Below are 18,080 nucleotides of genomic sequence, written 5' to 3'. Positions count from 1 at the left end.
TGCAAAATTTCATTTCAATCGGATAAGAATTGTGCCCTCTAGAGGGTCAAGAAGTCAAGACCCAAGATCGGTTTATATGGTAGCTATATCAGATTATGGACCGATTTGAACCATACTTGGCACTGTTGTTGGATATAATAAGAAAACACGTTGTGCAAAATTTCATTCCAATCGGATAAGAATTGCGCACTCTAGAGGCTCAAGAAGTCAAGACCCAAGATCGGTTTATATGGCAGCTATATCAGGTTATGGACCGATTTGAACCATACTTGACACAGTTGTTGGATATCATAACAAAACACGTTGTGAAAAATTTCATTCTGATCGGGTAAGAATTGCGCACGCTAGAGGCTCAAGAAGTCAAGACCCAAGATCGGTTTATATGGCAGCTATATCAGGTTATGGACCGATTTGAACCGTACTTTGCACAGTTGTTGGATATCATAGCAAACCACGTCATGCAAAATTTCATTCCAATCGGATAAGAATTGCGCACTCTAGAGGCTCAAGAAGTCAAGACCCAAGATCGGTTTATATGGCAGCTATATCAAAACATGGACCGATATGGCCCATTTACAATACCAACCGACCTACACTAATAAGAAGTATTTGTGCAAAATTTCAAGCGGCTAGCTTTACTCCTTCGGAAGTTAGCGTGCTTTCGACAGACAGACGGACGGACGGACGGACGGACGGACGGACGGACGGACGGACGGACGGACGGACGGACGGACGGACGGACGGACGGACGGACGGACAGACGGACGGACATGGCTAGATCGACATAAAATGTCACGACGATCAAGAATATATATACTTTATGGGGTCTCAGACGAATATTTCGAGTAGTTACAAACAGAATGACGAAATTAGTATACCCCCCATCTTATGGTGGAGGGTATAAAAATAGAGATATTGAGCTGAAATTTTGCACAGATTCTCTTTTTGTCCATAAGCAGGTTTAGTTCGAAGATATCGGAATATATCTTGATATAGTCCCCATATAGACCGATCCTCCGATTTAGGGTCTTAGGCCCTTAAAAGCCACATTTATAATCCGATTTTGCTGAAATTTGGGATAGTGAGTTATGTTAGGCCCTTCGACATCCTTCTTCAATTTGGCCTAGATCGGTCAAGATTTAGCTACCATATAGACCGATCCGTGGGTATAAAACCTATATCAGGTTTTATACCCATTTAGACTGCACTTGACACAGTTGTTGGAAGTCATAACAGAAGACTACGTGCAAAATATCAGCCAAATCGGTCAAAAATTGCGGCTTTCAGGGAGTCAAGAAGTCAAATCGTGAGATCGGTTTATCTGGGAGCTATATCTAAATCCGAACCGATATGGCCCATTTGCAATCTCAAACAATCTACATCAGTAATAAGTATGTGCAAAATTTCAAGTGGCTAGCTTTACGCTTTGGACCGCTGTGATTTCGACAGTCGGACGGATGGACATGGCTAGATCGACTCAGATCGTCAAGACGATCAAGAATACATATACTTTATGGTGTCTTAGACGAATATTTCGAGGTGTTGCAAATGGAATGACTAGATTGGTATACCCCATCCCATGATGGTGGATATAAAAACGAACAAAAAAGCACCATCATAGAGATCACAAAAAAATCACATTGTCTTGGATTACATATACCAACTAACATATTGTATTGGAGTGGCCGGAGCAAGGGCGAAGAAGATGCTGTTGCAATTTCCTATGCCACACTGCGAATTGCCGCAATGCTTACTACCGTCTAACCGCAATAAACAATAAAATATTACCACCAAAGTGCCCGCAAGAATTGCCACATGGCGGAGATTAGCACAACAATAAACAACTTCAATTGCTGCAGCGGCAACAGCCGAATTTTCCAAAATCTTTTCCCCATCCGTCACCTCCTGCACTGGTTCGGGGCAAAGCCTTAGAAGACTTGCATTCTCCATCCAGCTACTAGTCAAGTCAAGGCATTTTAAGCCAAACTATACCATTCGAGCTTCTACTCTGCAACAATGCCATTACCCGAAATGGTCCTTGCTCACTACCGTAAATGGCCTTCTTGCCATCACTTTCATGGCTTAAAGAAACACACAAAAAGGCAACCAACCCATGCCGAAAAAAAGCCACGAAACCAGGAAAATCTCAAACAGACATACCCCTACTTATGGTGGTTGGGTAGTGGTAATTGTAGTTTTGGTGGTGGTGGTGGTGGTGGCTTATAAATCGTGGATGATGTTCCTTGCTTCCTTTTTGATGCTCTCCCATTCATTCATTTCGAAGGCAAAATCATAGAAATTTACGAACAAAACTTAAATTGTGGTATGGCAGTGGCCAAGAAGCATCAGACACCACAGCGAGGCGCTGCTCCTTCATAAAATATTCCATTGTTTTGTAAACAAAGAATTTTTTATGAAAATTTAAGAAACACGAAAAGCAAAGTTTTATAGAAGCAGGCATGGGAGACGAAAAAATCACATTTTAATGAATTCCAATTTAATTTTTGGGAGCGAGATAACAAGTTGTTTGTTTCTTAAGTTCTTCAGCAGGCGTGTAGAGGTCAAAACACAACAAAATTTAATAACAGCAAAACTTTTTTTTTTTGTGAAAATTGAGAAAATATTAAAAATAGCACTGATTCTTAAAACAAAAAAATATTAAAAAAAAATTATGATTGCCTAGTTAAATATAAAGTCATGGTAAGGTATTAGAAATTAACTGAATAATCCTGTTAATGAGAATGAAGCGGGGACATTGAGCAAACCTATAGAGTTTAATTTTTGCCGAAACTTTTAATGAAACTTAAAAATTGTCGGAATTTGTATTGTGATAGAGGGTGTTAAAGATTTTCTATGCACAATCCAATTTTAAGATCTTTTGTTGGAAAAGTGCGGTGGTATTTTTCAATGAAACTTTATTTTGCACAAATATAATTACTTGGGAACTTCGAAAAGCTACATTTTCTTACAAATTATCGACTAATTTACCAAGTAATGTATGGCAAGATTTCAGATTTTTATAAAAATCGCCACTCCTTTGGGTGAACATCATAGATAACCTATTAGGGTTGCTGACTTAGAAGGGATTTGGACCCGTCTGCTTCACAGACGATGTTATAAAACTTCTGAGGGGTAAAGATCCGAATCAGCAGAAGGGCCGAAAAGGCTTTGCAGATGGCATATGACTAGGCTGGACCTAGAGGTCTCAATGTAAGCCCAGAGAAAACTGAAGTCTGCCTGTTCACGAGAAAGGCGAAGGTGGACCAATTTGACGCACCACATTTCCTCAATAGAACGATTTCAATATCTGTTAAGGTCAAATTCTTAGGAGTGATCTCGGACGGGAAACTGAATTGAAAGTGTCACATTCAGGAGAGTACTGAGAGGGCCCACAGATGATGAACCCTAAGTAGACGGCTTGAAATGGGGCCTATATCCGCCAATAGTCAACTGGTTCTAGAGGAGCGTGATTTGACCAATGCGTACTTACGCCTCAGTTGTTTGGTGGACTGCGATGTAGAAAAAGTTCAACGTAAGGATATAACAACAGGTTCAGAGAACTCAACTTCAACTAGGGCATTGGAGATATCCGACCCATTGACATACAGATTAAGTGTGAGGCAGCCACTGCGGCTACGAGACTTAATGCGATTTGAAAATGGATAGAGGAAGGCAGTAGATCATACCACTGCGGTATAATCGAGGCGACGATAGAAATCCTGGAAGGCATGAAAGTGGTTTCCGATCGGATACTTGAGACGACAATTGAGTTCGAGCGAAACGCCCTGTAGTCTTGGATAGACGGAACTTTGGTATTACCATCTGGCCTCGCACGGGATGAACACCATAAGAACTTAGAACGCGTTTACTTGTTATACCTTCCAAAATAGGGTTAATAACTTCGTTCTTCCGTTTGCAACACCTCGAAATATTCATCTAAGATCCCATAAAATACATATGATCTTGATCGTCATGATAATTAAAATCCATCTAGCCATGTCCGTCTGTCGAAAGCAAACTAACTTTCAAAGAAGTAAAGCTGGACGCTTGACATTTTGCACAATAAACGATCACTAGTGTAGGTCGGCTGCCATATATTGAGGGCTTAATTCTGATTCTATTTTGCTGAAATTTTGCGTGAAATGTTTTGTTATGACTTCCAACAACTGTATTAAGTATGGTTCAATTCGGTCTATAACCTGATACAGCTGCCCTATGAACCAATCTGGGATCTTGATTCTTGAGCCTCTATAGGGTGCAATTATTATCCGCTTTGTCTGAAATTGCATATAGTGTTTTGCTATGACTTCCAACAACTGGGCCAAGTATGGTCTTTATCGGTTCATAATCTGATATAACTCCCATATAATTCCGATTACATTTTACTATCCGATATAGAGGGCGCAATTGTTATCCGAATTTGTTCAAATTTGGCACAATGACTTCCATTTTGGTCTGTGACAGCCAAACCAATTATGGCCCCGATCGTTTTATTCCTTGGTATTGGTCCAATAGCAAAGCAATTTTTATACATTATACTTTGTGAGCATAAAGAGCTTCCGGGCAATGAACTTGACTAATACTATCCATGGTGAAGGATATATAAGATTCGGCCTGGCCGAACTTTGCAAGCTTTAACTTGTTTTTCTTTTATTTTTTGTCAAACTTTCTCTTTGTGTGGACTTAATTTAATAATTTAATTTCATATCTATTTTTATACCTTCCACCATAGGATTGGGGTATACTAATTTCGTCATTCTGTTTGTAACTCCTCGAGATATTCGTTTAAGACCCCATAACATATATATATATATATATTTTTGATCGTCATGACATTTTAAGTCGATCTAGCCATGTCCGTCCGTGTGTCCGTCTGTCTGTCGAAAGCAAGCTAACTTTCGAAGGAGTCAAGCTAGCCGCTTGAAATTTTGCACAAATATTTCTTATTAGCGTAGGTCAGTTGAGATTGAAAATGTTTTGATATAGCTGGCATATAAAACGATCTTGGATCTTGACTTCTTAAGCCATTTAAGGGCGCAATTCTTATCCGATTTGGCTGAAATTTTGCACGAAGTGTTTTGTAATGACTTCCAATAACTATGCTTGGTATGGTTCGGTTCATAACATGTTAAAGCTGTTATACAAACCGATCTGGGATTTTGACTTTTGACAATTCTTATCGGATTGGGCTGAAATTTTGCACAACGTGTTTCGTTATGACTTCCAACAATTGTGCTTAGTTTGGTTAAAATCCGTTCATAACCAGATATAGCCTCCATATAAACCGATCTTGAATCTTGACTTCTGGAGCCACTACAGAGCGCAATTCTTATCTGATTTCGATGAAATTTAGCATGACGTATTTTGTTTTTTTTTTTTTTTTTTTTTTTTTTTTTTTTTTTTTTTTCGTTCTGGGTTCTCAACTTCTTGAGCCTTTAGAGAGCGCAATATTATCCGATTTAGCTGAAATTTTGTACAACGGCTTCTCTTATGACCTTCAATATATTTGGTAAATATGGTCTGAAGCGGTCTGAAGCGGTCTATAGCCTGATACAGCTCCCATATAAATCGATCTCTCTATTTTACTTTTTGAGCCCCTAAAGGGCAGAATTCTTGTTATAATTGGCTGAAATTTTACGCAATGACTTCTATTATGGTTTCCAACATTCATCTCAATTATGGTCCGAATCGGACCATAACTTGACACACCTTCAACAGCATAGCAATTCTTTTATTTTATCCTTTGTTTGTCTAAAAAGAGATATCGGGAAAAGAATTCGACAAATGCGATCCATGGTAGAGGGCATATAAGATTCGGCCCGGCCGAACTGAGCACGCTTTTACTTGTTATATCCACCACCTACGGATAGGGTATATTCATTTTGTAATTCCGTTTGCAACACATCAACCCTATAAAGTATATATATTCTTGACCGTAGTTAAAATCAACTATGTCAATTTGTCTGTTGAAATCACGCTATAGTTTTAAAAAATAGAGATTATGAGCTGAAACTTAACACAGATTCTTTTATGTCCATAGGCAGGTTAAGTACGAAGATGGACTATATCGGACAATATCTTGATAAAGCCCCCATATAGACCAATTTGCCGCTTAAAGGCTTTAAACCCATAAAAGCCACATTAATGCCTCTGGACATCCTTTTTATACCCACCAACATAGCATGGGGGGATACTACTCTAATTATTCCGTTTGAAACATCTCGAAGTATTGATCCGCGACCCCATAAAGTATATATATTCTAAATCATCTCGACATTCTGAGTCGATCTAGTCATGTCAGTTCATTCGTCTGTCGAAATGACGAGCACGGAAAGCTAGCCGCTTGAAATGTTACACAGATATTTATTAATGATGTAGGTCATTGGGGATTGCAAATGGATCACATCGGTTCAGATTTTGATATAGCTCCCATATTAACCAATATCCCGATTTGACTTCTTGAGCCCCTGGAAGTCGCAATTTTTTTCCGATTCAGCTAAAGTTTTGCATGTAAGGATCTGTTATGACTTCCAGCAACTGTGCCAAATACGGTTCAAATCGGTCTATAACTTGATATACCTCCCATATAAACCGATCTCCCGATTTGATTTCTTGAGCCCCTGGAAGCAAAAATTTGTGTGCGATTTTGGTTATATTTTGCACATAATGTTCTGTGATGATTTCAACAACTATGCCAAGTACGACACAAATCGGTCTATAACCTGATATAGGTCTCATATAGACCGGTCTCTCGATAATCCTTGTTCGGTTACTAGAAACGTAAATTTTTGCTGGTTTCAAGTTTGTAGGTAGTATAAATTTATGCCCTTCAACTGAATTTAGGCAGTATCCATGGTGGTGGGTTCTAAAGATTCGGCTCGGCCGAACTTAGCACACTTTTACTTGTTTAGTTTGCCCTAGATCCTTCAAAATTTGGATAATGCTGGCAAATAGAGCAATCCTCGATTTAAGGTTTTGGGCCTATAAAAGGCGCATTTATTATCCGATATTGCTAAAAATTTCGGACAGTGAGTTGTGTTAGGTCCTTCGATATCCTTCTTCAATTTGGCCTAGATCGGTCCAGATTTAGATATAGCTGCCATATAAACCGATCTCTCGATTTAAGGTCTTGGCCCCATTAAAGGCGCACTTGACACAGTGACTTATATTAAGATTTTCGACATCCGTGTCCTATATGATTCATATCGGAGTATATTTGGATATAGCTAGCAAAAAGAACAATATTGAAACAAAATTGAACAGTGACTTGTATTTATTAGACCACTCAATGTCAGTGCCGAATTTGGTTCAAATCGGTCCATATTTGGATAAAGCTGCTACGGGTCCATAAATAATGCATTTTTCACCGGATTATGACGAAAGGTGGTTTATATATATACTCGAGTTGATGGGTATCCAAAGTTCGGCCCGGCCGAATTTGATGCCTTTTTACTTGTTATCCCCTACAGGGAATCATAACATAGTACATTTATATGTAACACCCAGAAAGAAGAAAGAAAAATCTATTGATAAAAATACGGATCGACTCAGAATCACTTTCTGATTTGATTAATCTATGTCTATTTGCCCCATCGTCTATGTGTCGGTCCATTTTTTTTTTTTGTGTATAGGTCATAATTTTTATGTGATTATCTTCAGATTGCAAGAGATATTTTTTGGCCTGGAAACGAAGCCTATTCAAATTGGTTCAAGTTTGGTTATACAAAGCTCCCATATGTCCCTACCTAGTACATTAGGTTAGGTAAGTTGAACGAACCCTCTACTCAACCTAACCTAACCTAAAATATTAATTCGCCCCCTGCCAATGGCCATATACCTATGCCAATAATCGTCTCTCTCTCGGTGCGCTCTAAATACTAAAAAGTAGCATTGAAAAAGAAAATCTAAGTCAGGAATTATGTGCTACTTACAAAATCCCCAATTGTTTTCAATACCGAGCTCCTAAGTTGGTTCATGGTTTTGTGTCCCCACCAAAGTACCGATGTCTCTTAGCCGCGAACGAGAGGCAATGACAAAGGTAATACTCCAACGTCTTACATTATCCCCACATGTCCTACACATGCTATCACTTGTAGCACAATTTTTTTCATTTGTGAGCTCGTAGTCCTATGTGTCCCGTTATGATACCGAAAGCTATATTGACCTCCATTTTACTTCCTTTCAATAATAGCATCGTCTTCTCATGATCCGGATACCGACAGCTTCGCTGTTCCACAATATAACATGTGCGTTCGTCGAGCACATGCTTAACTCGGACTGCGTCGACCCGAATGGTTCGAGTTAACAAAATTTATTTATGGCAGTTCTCTGGCATTCACTGCCAAAACATCAACTCTTTCAATCCCCCTTACTCCGCTGTGACCCGGCAACCAAACGATGCGGATTATGTCATTCTCGGAAAAGGCGTTAATCTCCATCTCACTCTCCAAGACTGTTCGTTACCTTACCGTCCTAGTTGCTATTGTCCAAATGGTCAGTTTACTGTCCGCAAAGATGTTGGTTGGTACAAATACTGCAATAACTTCGTCATTTGTTAACCGACTTTCATGCTTTTACTTGTTACTTCAAGTGCCTTTGCAAACAAATTTATCAACCGAAATCCCAACTCCCACAATATTTCAGGATTTTGGCAGAAATCGGTGCAGATTTCGATATAGCTTCCAGATATATAAAGATTTGCATGTAGTGTTCTGTTATCACTTGCGACAACTGTGCCAAATCCCATATAAACCTATCTCCCGATTTGACTTCTTGAGCTCTCACAAGCCTCAATTTATGTCCGATTTGGCTGAAATTTTGCAGTGTTCCGTTATGACTTCCGACTACTTTGTTAAGTTCGGTCCAAACCGGTGTAAAACCTTATATAGCTCCCATTATAAACCGATCTCCCGATTTGACATCTTTAGCCCCTGGAAGCCGCAATTTTTTTCCGACTTAGCTAAAATTTTGCACATTGTGTTCTGTTATGACTTCCAACAAATCGGTGTATAACCTGGTATAGCTCCTACATAAACCGATCTCTCAATTATCCTTGTTGGGTTTCTAGAAGCTTTAATTTTTGCTGGTTTGATAGAAGTTTGGTATGTGGAATAAAATTTTTCCCTTCAACTAAATTTATTTTGTATAAATTTTTAGCAGAATCCATGGGGGTGTGTTCCCAAGATTCGGCCCGGCTCTTGTAAATTTTTACTCTTTGTGCCCTTGTGCTTAACTGACTTTCTCAAAATGTTGCAGAATTTTATGACTTTTATTCAGTATGCCGATTTTGGTTGGAATCGGTTCAGATTAAGGTATATATTTTGGTCCGATTTTGACTAATATAGTAATGAATTGGACATTTGTTAACTGATACTTACGAAATTTTGCACAAAGGTTTTTCCTATGACTCTTCAGTTGACTTTCAGGGCCTTTGCAAGTGCGGTTATCAACCGATCTTCTCAAAATTCTTCATTTCAAATGTAAGCAAATTTTAATTTCGACGGCGTAGCCTGCATACTCAATGTGGTGTAAGGTATCAAAGGTTGAGTTTGACCGACTTAAGTTCTTCGTCCTCACTTGTTTATATTGACCTTTTTTCTCTTAAGATTACCTGCAAAATCGGTTAAAATAAGAAAAATTTATCTCTCAGTAAAATATTCAAAAGTAATTAGAAATCTTGTATAGGTCAAGTCTAAAGAGCCTTCTGAAAGGTATTTTGCTGTCTAATTGAATGTTTTACTTCTGTGTGTATAAAAGAAAAAAAGAACATTTTTCTATCAAAACTATTTATAAATATAAAACAACATTATTGACTTTTGTTTGACATATCAACACAATAACACATACAAGAGGCATCAGGGGCATGCTACTTTTTCGAAAAAAGAAAGAACAATCCATTCAAACATTAACTCCGGTATTCACAAAACTTGTAGTAAAGTAGATTTAAAATAGGTTTATTTGACAGATTTCCTTTATGGAACAGTCAAATAAACCTATTTTAAGGCTCCACTAAGTTTTGTGAATAAGGCCGTAAGTATTTAACAGATCCATAAACAATCAACAATCTAAAGTTAGAAAGCTTTCATTTGATTACACAGACTTCTCATATTTAAAAGAGGTCTTACATACAACTATCTAAAAGAGGCGAGGGAGAAAAACAAAAAAAAAAAAACTTAATAAAGGCAGAGAATAAGTATATTCAAACAAAGAATCGAAAAGAAACGGAAGTCATTGTGTTATTTGCCTAAGAACACACCCTTCCTATGGCACTGGCATGCACAAGTGACGCAGCAATCATATTATCCACAGCTCCTGCAAAGGTATTAGAAACGCCTACACACTGTGGGTAGAACAAGAGAAAAATAGAATAAATAGAACTCTTCATATTCGAGACCGTTTATTCGCACATTCAGAAGGTATTGCTGAGGACAGAAAAGCCTAAATGCTAATGTAATTTATCCTAAATGCATTCCTGTTTGTATAAAAGCTATGCATATTAGTATACTTGTGACTTTTACAGAGTGGCTACTCTCTTTAGATGCATCCTTGCTTATTATTACTAGCCCAAACTTGTGCCATGTTCCAATAAAAATTCTAAGGTCTTGGAACTCTTTTCTACGCTTTGTGACTAGCTGGGCAATGCTCCTCTAGTTTTTAGAAGTTTTAGTTTTGCCTCTCACTGTAATCGCAGAAGATGTTATATATACAACTAAAATACCTCCCACTCCTTACATATACACACTCACACCTACATGCAAATATGGGTAATGAAATGAATGAAACTTACAATATTATTTACACCTCAATAACAGACATCAACGCCATCATTAGAGCCACGGCCACAACAATGTCTTCGCCTTGCCAAGCCACGTTTGGAGTGTCATTGTGAAAACGATGATGACAAGTACTCAGCTTTACAACTACCCAGGCGTTAGTATGTGTTTGTGTGTATGTTTGTGTAGTCTTATCTTACATTGATGTTTGTTTAAAGTATCATTAAAATATATCACGCATATGTTATGGAAGGTGAGACCTTCACACACACGTGCACTTGCTTCCTACACTCCTAATGCTCTCCCTTACCCCCTTACAAATCTTTTTTAACTTCATTGTATCTGATTTCAATGGCAAAAAGTAACATGGAATCTTTCTAGAAAATGAAACCAACATTATTTTCTCCACTCCTTTGTTTTTCCTCCTTCCTCTCATCGTCAACGAAGGCTTGTCGCAGAGGTAAAGCTTAGTTGTAACGATATATGCTGATAATCGCGGTGAAAAGGAGGTGTCCCGTAAACACTTGAATTGACACAAATCCATATTTAAGTAGAACTGAACGACGCTACAACACCACAGATATAAAATATTCCATTTAAATGGTGTATAAACTAAGGATACAAACACATACAGACGCACACATGCACACAGATATATTGATATTTGTACAAAATCATTTCATTATTAAGGAAGACCAGGAGTATTACAGTATGCTGATAATATCTCGAAAAGAGCATTAATAACAAGTAAAAAGGCGTTAAGTTCGGCTGGGCCGAACTTTGGATACCCACCACCTTTCATCAAAATTCGGTGAAAATTTCATACCTTATACTCATATACCTCATACCGATCTGAACTATATACGACACGGATGTCGAAAAGCCGAACATGAGTCGCTGTGTCAAATTTCAGTGAAATCGGATTATAAATGCGCCTTTTATGGGGCCAAGACTTTAAATCGAGATATCGGTCTACATGGCAGCTATATCCAAATCTGAACCGATTTGGGCCAAGTTGCATAAACATGTCGAAAAGCCTAACACAAAGCACTGTCCCAAATTTTCTGCGAAATCGGACAATAAATGCCTCTTTTATGGGCCCTAAACCTTAAATCGAGAGATCGGTCTATATGGTAGCTATATGCAAATCTGGACTGATCTGGGCAAAATTTATGAAGGACGTCGAAGAGCCTAACCAAACTCACTGTCTCAAATTTCAGCGACATCGGACAATAAATGCGTCTTTTATGGCACCAAAACCTAAAACCTAGATATCGGTCTATATGGCAGCTATATCCAAATCTGGACCGATCTGTGCGATATTGCAGAAGTATGTCAAGGGGCTTAACTTAACTCACTGTTCCAAATTTCGGCGATATCGGACAATAAATGAGCATTTTATGGGCCCAAAACCATAAATCAAGAAAAGGCCTAACACAACTCACTGTCCCAAATTTCAGCAAAATCGGATAATGAATGTGGCTTTTATGGGCCTTACACCATGAATCGGAGGATCGATCTATATGGCAGCTATATCCAAATCTGGACCGATCTGAGCCAAATTGACAAAGGATGTCGACGGGCCTTACACAATTCACTGTCCCGAATTTCATCAAAATCGGATAATAAATGTGACTTTCGTCGGCCTAAGACCCTTAATCGGAGGATCGGTCTATATGGCAGCTATATCCAAATCTGAACCGATCTGAGCCAAATTGATGAAGGAAGTCGAAAGGCCTAAGACAACCCACTGTCCCAAATTTCAGCGAAATCGGATAATAAGTGTGGCTTTTATGGGCCTAAGACCCTAAACCGGAAGATCGGTCTATATGGCAGCTATATCCAAATCTGAACCGATCTGAGCCAAATTGACGAAGGATGTCGAAGGGCCTAACACAACTCTCTGCCCCAAATTTCAACAAAATCGGATAATAAATGTGGCTTTTATGGGCCTAAGACCCTTAATCGGCGGATCGGTCTATATGGCAGCTATATCCAAATCTGAACTGATCTGGGCCAAATTGACGAAGGATGTTGAAGGGCCTAACATAACTCACTGTCCCAAATTTCATAAAAATCGCATAATAAATGTGGCTTTTATGGGCTTAAGACCTAAGTCGGCGGATCGGTCTATATGGAGGCTTTATCAAGATATAGTCCGATATAGCCTATCTTCGAACTTAACCTGCTTATGGACAAAAAAAGAATCTGCGCAAAATTTCAGCTCAATATCTCTATTTTTAAAGACTGTAGCGTGATTTCAACAGACAGACGGACGGACATGTCTAGATCGTCTTAGATTTTTACGCTGATCAAGAATATATATACTTTATAGGGTCGGAAATGGATATTTCGATGTGTTGCAAACGGAATGACAAAATGAATATACCCCCATCCTTCGGTGGTGGGTATAAAAATAATTGATTAAAGGGAATTTTAAAATGATTAAAGAGTAAATGGACGCCAGCAGAGGTTAGCATGTCCGTCTATGACGCTGAATGCTTGGTTTCGAATCATGGCTATCAGAACAACATTTCCAGCGGCGGTTATCCACTCCTAGAGCAGGCCATATTTGGGAGGTAAGTGGTGTAAGTAGTGAGGTACTCTGGCATGTAAAAATTCTTCCTCATAGAGGTGGCGCACTGCCGCACGCCGTTTGGAATCGGCTATAAAATGGAGGCGCCTTATCATTGAGCTTAAATTTGAACCGGACAGCACTCAGTGAAATGTGAAAAGTTTGCCCCTGTTCCTTAATAAAATGTACATTGGAAAATTTGCATTTGCATGCCATGTAAAAAGTTCTCCCAAACAAGGTGTCGCATTGTGGCACTTCGTTCGGACTCGACAAAAAAAGGAGGTCCCCTATCATTGAACTTAAAGTAGAACCGATTCAGACCATATTTTACACGTATATTGCAGGTCAAGTTGCCAGTGGACAAGATTACAGCCAAATCGTATAAGAATTGCGCCCTCTAATGGCTCAAGAAATATAATTCGGAGGTCGGTTTATATGGGAGCTATATCAGGTTAAAAACCGATATAGACCATACTAAGCACAGTTATTGAAAATCATAACAAAACACCTAGTGCAAAATTTCAGCCAAATCGGATAAGAATTGCTCCCTCTTGAAGTCAAGATGCGAGAACGGTTTATACGACAGCTATATCAGGTTATTAACCGATATAAACCATACTAAGCACTGTTATTGAATGTCATAACGGAACACATCGTGCAAAATTTCAGCCAAATCGGATAAGAATCGGATAAGAAGAACCCAAGATACCTGAAAAATTATAAAGACACAGCTTTTGGGTGTAAATACCCGGGTATTTACCCAATTTACGGGGTAAATACCTTTTGGGTATTTACCCATCGTCCATCTCTACATATTTTCAATAACATAATCTCCTATAAAATACGAAGTTGGAAATGCAGGCCTTCTTAAATAAGACATACTATTACTTTTATTCCTTTTAGGGCTCATACAAATAATATCACAACAGTCTATCAGCAAATTAAAATTGTTCTGTACTCCAATAGAAACAGAAGGTGAACAATATACGAAAAAAAGTTTTACATCAATAACTTCGAAGATCGAATAATATGTGGAAGATAATTCAAAAATAGAGCAAATAAAATCGGGTCAAGATGGCTACCTTTCCGAACACCAGACGTAGCCTTTTCTTCTCGACTCGCGTCCGTTGTTCAAATAACTTTGGAATTGCATTTAATTTTGCAATCTTTGTGTAATTCCCTATATCAAACCTACTGCTAATGGTATGAAGAGGGACTATGCAACTCTCCTCCCAAACCGACCACACGCAAGCGGACAATTAAATAGAGCTGTCAGAGGCATTTATAACAATCTCTCACAATACTTTAAACTAGCCGATGGTACGCCGCCTGGTCTAGGAGAATAACTACACTTTATAGACTTCAATCCAGCATAAGCCGATGTTATATCTTATATATATAAATCAATTTGTGTTTGTTTGTTTGTATGTTCATGTGTTCCTTATAGACTCAGAAACCGCTAAACAGATTTTCACAGATGGTGAAAAAATTGTCCTAATTTTTTTGATATCTGAAGGGTTGGCGGACCCTCCCCCTTACCTTAATTTTCAGAAACACCAGATCTCGGAGATGGGTGGTGCCATTAAAGCGAAATTTTGTGTGCACTCATATAGTACCCTAAAAATAAAAATTTGGTATCCTAAAACCCTAAAACCTACCAAACATATATTTAGACCAATCACGACAATATGGGACTAAATGAAAGGTATTTAGGATAAGAAAACGTATCTGATATCCGATTGTCGGACCAAGTGCTAGGGGGACCACCCCAAGCCCCAAAACACCCCTAAATCGAACATATTTACCGACCATGGCTACATGGGACTCAAATAAAAGGTATTTGCGAGTAGAATACGAATCTGATATCCAAATGTGGGATCACGTGCTTGGGGGCCCGCCTCTCACCAAAAACATCCCGCAAAGGGGACAAATTTACTACCATAGCAATATGGGGCTCAAATGAAAGGTCTTTGGGATTAAAGCACGAATCTGATATCAATATTCGAGAAAAGTGTCTATGGGGCCACCCCACCCTCACATCACCACCCAAATAGTAAATATTTTCTGACTATTGCAATATGAGGCTCAAAAAAGAGGGTTTTTAAAGTGGCCGCCCATCCCCCAAAACACCCTCCAAAGCGGGCTATGTTTGCCGACTAGAAAATATGGGGCTCAAATTAAAGGTATGTGGGAGTAGGCCAGGCATCAGATATCAACATTAGGTGCCAACTGTCTAGCGGACGTCCCACCACCATAACAACCCCCAAATAGGACATATTTGCTCAATTTGGGTCTTAAAGAGAGTGGAACTAAATATTCATAGTTTTTAGGGCTAATACCCCAACCGGACATATTTGCTGACTTTTGCAATAAGGAGTTAGAATGAGATTAGAAAACGAATTTAATATCAAATTTGAGGGTAATGGCAATATGGGGTTCAAATATATGATATATAGATATATGAGAATAGAGCACGTTGCTGATATATTTTCCGGGCTTAGTGTTTGGGGAACCACCCCAATCCCCAAAACACCCCTAAATCGGGCATATTTACCCACCATGTCAATGTGGAGCTTAAACGAAAGGAATTGGGGGTAGAGCAAGAATTGATTCCCATTTTCGGGACTAATTTTCTGGGGTCTAACCCTTTCCCAAAATACCCCACAAACAGCAATTTTTTAGTGACCATCGCAATATGGGGCTCAAATAAAGGTATTTGGGAGTAGAATACGAATTTGATATCCAAATGTAGGACCATGTATGTAGGGCATCACCCCTTCCCAAAACACCCCCAAAGGGAAAAAATTTCGACCATGCCAATATGTGGCTCAAATGAAAGGTATTTGAGATTAGAAAACGAATTTGATAACCTATTTTGGGGCCATCTGTTTGGGGGCCGCCTCATCCTGTAACTCCTCTTAAGCCAATGGCAATATGGGGTTTAAATAAATGGTATTTTAGAGAAGAGCACGATGCTGAAATTTTTTCAGAAATTAGAGAAGCTTCTAGGATCAGCATTCAACTTGAGCCTCATGCCTCATATTCAGCGTAACCATTCTTATTCATATCGTTATATCCGCATTTCAAATTATGCACAAAAAAAATAATCTGTGCAAAGTTTCAGCTCAATATTTCTCTTTTCAAAGACTGTAGCGTGATTTCAGCAGATAGACGGACGGACATGGCTAGATCGTCGTAGATTTTTACGATGATCAAGAATATATATAATTTATAAGGTTGGAAATGGATATTTCGTTGTGTTGCAAACGGAATGACAAAATGAATATACCCCAACATTCGTTGGTGGGTATAAAAACTGAATTTTTATCGGGTTTTCATCGAGTTTTATACGGTTATAATTTGTTTTCGACCCCAGTAACAGGCATTGGAGTAATTATTTTGTGTACTATTATCAGTTCAAAGTTAAATCTAAAGCGAAGAACAAGTGATAATGGAATTTGAGATCTAGGAACCGAAGAAGGGTTGAGAGACCGGTTTATATGGGATCTAATTAGGTTATATACCGATTTGAACTGTACCTGACAAATTTGTTGGAAGTCATAACAGAACACTTCGTGCCAAATTTGAGCCAAATCAGACAAAAATTGCGGCTTCCAGAGGCTCAAGAACTCAAAACGGAGATTGGTTTATATGGGAGCTTTATCTAAATCTGAATCGATATTGCCCATTTGCATTCCCCAACGACTACATCAATAAGAAGTATCTGTGCCAAATTTCAAGCAGCTAGCTTTTAGCGATCGACTACTATCGTGATTACTACAAACTGAGGGTCGGACGGACATCCCTAGATCGACTCAGAATATCGCGACGATCAAGAATATGTATGCTGTAAGGGGTCGCAGATCAATATGCAACGCCTGACTAGATTAAAATATCCCCCAGCCAATGGTGTTGGGTATGACTATTTTAAGAAATGTCCATTGCAGCAGAATATTTGGCAGAAATTTTGCACATAGCGTTCTGCTACGACTTCCAACTGTGCCAAGTACGGTTCAAATCGGTCTATAACCTGATATAGCTCCCATATAAACCGGTCTCTCGATCATTCTTGTTCGGTTCCGATCGGTTTATAACCTGATATAGCTTCCATATGAACCGATCTCATATTTGACTTCTTGAGCCTCTGGAAATCGGAATTTTTCGCCCGATTTGGATGAAATTTTGCATGTGGTGTTCTGTTATGATTTTTAACTATAGTGCCAAGTCCGGTCTAAATCGGTCTATAACCTGATATAGCGCCTATATGAACCAATCTCTCGATTTGACTTTTTGAGCCCCTGGAAGCCGCACATTTTTTTCCATTTGGCTGAAATTTTGCACACGGTGTTCTGTTACGACTTCCAATAACTATGCCAAATACTGTCCAAATCAGTCTATAACCTATAAACCGGTCTCTCGATTATCCTTCTTCGGTTCATAGAAGCTTTAATGTTTACTGGTTTGACAGAAGTTTCATATGTACAACACAATTATGGCCTTCAATTAAATTTATTTTGTATACATTTTTAGCAGAATCTATAGTCGTTAGTCGGGGTACTGTTCCCCCAAAAATGTTGATATATTGCTTGCTTTTGTCATTCAAATATAATACTGTATTCAAAAGTTTACCAACTGTCAATAACATTTTACACAATTGTGTTTCAGGTTCTCAGGAACAAAAAAAAAAAAAAAACAGTGTGTTATGTTTGCTCACTGGCCTTGTGTATCAGCGA

At 38.7% G+C, this 18,080-nt stretch overlaps 1 protein-coding gene across 1 annotated transcript in view; it reads right to left on the bottom strand.

Moving 5' to 3' along the window:
• LOC106090474 (hemicentin-1) overlaps positions 1-18,080 on the bottom strand; it is a 1,337,150-nt gene that overhangs the window by 694,054 nt on the left and 625,016 nt on the right. Inside the window, exon 4 of the mRNA XM_059367960.1 lies at positions 9,378-9,610. The gene's annotated coding sequence lies outside the window, so the exon portion shown is untranslated. The remainder of the gene's footprint in view (positions 1-9,377; positions 9,611-18,080) is intronic.

This window comes from Stomoxys calcitrans, chromosome 1 (genome assembly GCF_963082655.1).
Source record: "Stomoxys calcitrans chromosome 1, idStoCalc2.1, whole genome shotgun sequence".
NCBI classification, from domain to species: domain Eukaryota; kingdom Metazoa; phylum Arthropoda; class Insecta; order Diptera; family Muscidae; genus Stomoxys; species Stomoxys calcitrans.
Note: the sequence above shows the minus strand (reverse complement) of the source record. Positions and strands in the feature narration are given on the sequence as shown.